General features: G+C 55.5%; 1 pseudogene; it reads left to right on the top strand.

Annotated features, from left to right (window-relative positions):
• The first annotated feature begins 291 nt into the window (after window positions 1–291).
• LOC133067131 (protein FAM151A-like) lies at window positions 292–2,115 on the top strand (annotated as a pseudogene).
• The last annotated feature ends 241 nt before the right edge of the window (window positions 2,116–2,356 follow it).

Here is a 2,356-nt window from a genome sequence, read left to right as displayed (position 1 = left end):
ACCCAGGGATGGAAGCTGTGTCTCCTGCATTGGCAGGCAGATTCTTTACCACTTGAACCACCTGGGAAGCCTACGTTGATGCAAAGATAAGATAAATGGTTTTCAGGTCAAACCTCATTATACATTTTTGCTCTTCTACTTAAGAGATTTTACACTTTGGTTAGTCTCTCTTATCTTCCATATCTCTATCTGTGAAATGGGGTTAAAATGTATCTTAGTTGCTCTGGATCCCAGCTCTCAGAGCCTCAGGAGACTCTGCCCTATGAGGGGTGTTCCCCTCAAAGGGTCGCCATGGCCAACAAGAAGGGGTGCTGGAAGTGGGCCATTGTTGGCGGTGTCAGTACGGTTCTAGCGTTTGCCATTGCAATGACTGTGGGCTTCTCACTGCAGAAGTGCACCGTCCTGCCAGGCTATGAACAGGATGGGATCTGCCGCTCTGATGCAGACATGCTAGGCTGCCTTCTAAGTTTTGGTCAGATCACCCAAAGGGACGGCCTGCTGGTCACCTCGTACCACGCTGCCAATAGTAAAGAGCAAATGCAGGCTGCCCTCAGCAGCAGTGTCATGGTCCTGGAATCACACGTCACAATAGAAGGACTCAGCACAGTCAGCGAGACAGGGGTCCCCGTCATGGCACACCCCCAGCCATCTACAGTGACAACACCCGAGAGCGGTGGCTGGAGGCTGTGCTGGCCTCTTCCAAGAAGGGCAACAAACTAGTTTTCAAGAGCATCAAGGCTGTGGACTCCACCCTGGGCCTCCTGCGGTGGCTGACAGAGGAGGGGAAAGTTCGAAGGCCTGTGTAGATCAATGCTGACATCCTGAGGGGTCCCAACATGGTCAATAGAGGTTAATGCCCCACAGTTCCTGGCCTTAGTCCAGGGCATTAACCAATAGCGGTTAATGCCCCACAGTTCCTGGCCTTAGTTCAGGAGAAGTATCTTGAGACAACCCTGTCTCCAGGCTGGACTACCATCTCCCTGCCCTTGTTCCCAAATGGGATATACACCCAGACCATGGTGGAGAAGATGCAGGAGCTGATGGGAGCAGGTGGAGAAGATGCAGGAGCTGATGGGAGCAGTGCCACAGAAGGTCACCTTCTCCATGTGACTTGTCATGGCCAGGGACGACTGGCCCCACTTCAGCTGGCTGCTGGGCCAATCTGACAGGTACAGCCTGACAATGCGGCAGTCCACCTCAGACCCCATGACAATGGATGACCTCCTCTACATCCGGGACAACACCGCCACCCACCAAGTCTGCTATGACTTCTTTGAGCCTCTCCTGTCTCAATTCTGTGAATACCTCACAGAAGCAAAGGTACTACACCAGGGGCAGCCTGATCCCTGCTCTCCAAAACCCTGGAGACAAGGGTCTGAGCGTGCAGTGGCTGGTTCCTGACATCCAGGGCAACGGAAGTACAGCAACAGTGTGGCTCCCAGAGTGAGAAGGCATGATCCTGCTGGATGTGGGCCTTCAGGAGCCTGCAGCTGGGGACCCCGTGCCCATCGTCCACGCCCCAGATGGCCATGCCCTGATGCTTGAGTCCTGCCTGCAGCAGCTGGCCATGCGCCCTGGACACTGGGGCCTCCATGTGCACACAGCAGAACCCACCACCCTGCAGCCATCCCTGGCCACGCTGGCCACCCTATGCGCCCTTGGCCACCTGTCTAGGCCTGTGAGGCTTGGGGCCACAGTCTCCCATGGGAGTTTCATGGTCCCTGGCTATGTGACTGGCAGGGAGCTGCTTGCAACTGTGGACGAGGTGTTCCCCCATGTGGCAGGGGCACCAGGCTGGCCCGAGGAAGTGCTGGGCAGTGGCTACAGGGAACAGCTGCTCACAGATATGCTGGAGCTGTGCCAGGGCCTCTGGCAACCCGTGTCCTTCCAGCTGCAGGTTGGGCCTCTGGGTCAGAGTCCCGCTGGAATTGTGGCCCAGCTGCTGGCAGCCTCCCGCCAGGCCACAGTCACAGTGGAACACAGCCCTGGCCAGGGCCACTATGCGTCTATGTGGGCAGTGCTGCTGGCAGCAGGGCCGTGGAGAAGACCCGAGTCTACTACAGGCTACCCCAGAGCTACTGCCAAGACCTGCAGGCAGATATTGGCAGACATTGAGCACCCGGGGTGCTGGCCTGGTGGACCCCGGCTTCCCACAGGGGAGGCAGGAAGGAATAAATGCCTCTGCTTCCTCAAAAAAAAAAAAAGAAGTATTTTAGTCCTTTTGTTGTAAGGACTAAAGGGGAATTTGTAGGTAGAAGAACTCAAAATTGTGATCCGTAACTGATAGTTCCCCTCCACTGAACAGGATCCTCTAGAATGAACCTTTGAAGGAGAGCACTCTTCCCCAGGATAGTAA

Source organism: Dama dama, chromosome 12, assembly GCF_033118175.1.
Source record: "Dama dama isolate Ldn47 chromosome 12, ASM3311817v1, whole genome shotgun sequence".
Classification (NCBI taxonomy): domain Eukaryota; kingdom Metazoa; phylum Chordata; class Mammalia; order Artiodactyla; family Cervidae; genus Dama; species Dama dama.
Note: the sequence above shows the minus strand (reverse complement) of the source record. Positions and strands in the feature narration are given on the sequence as shown.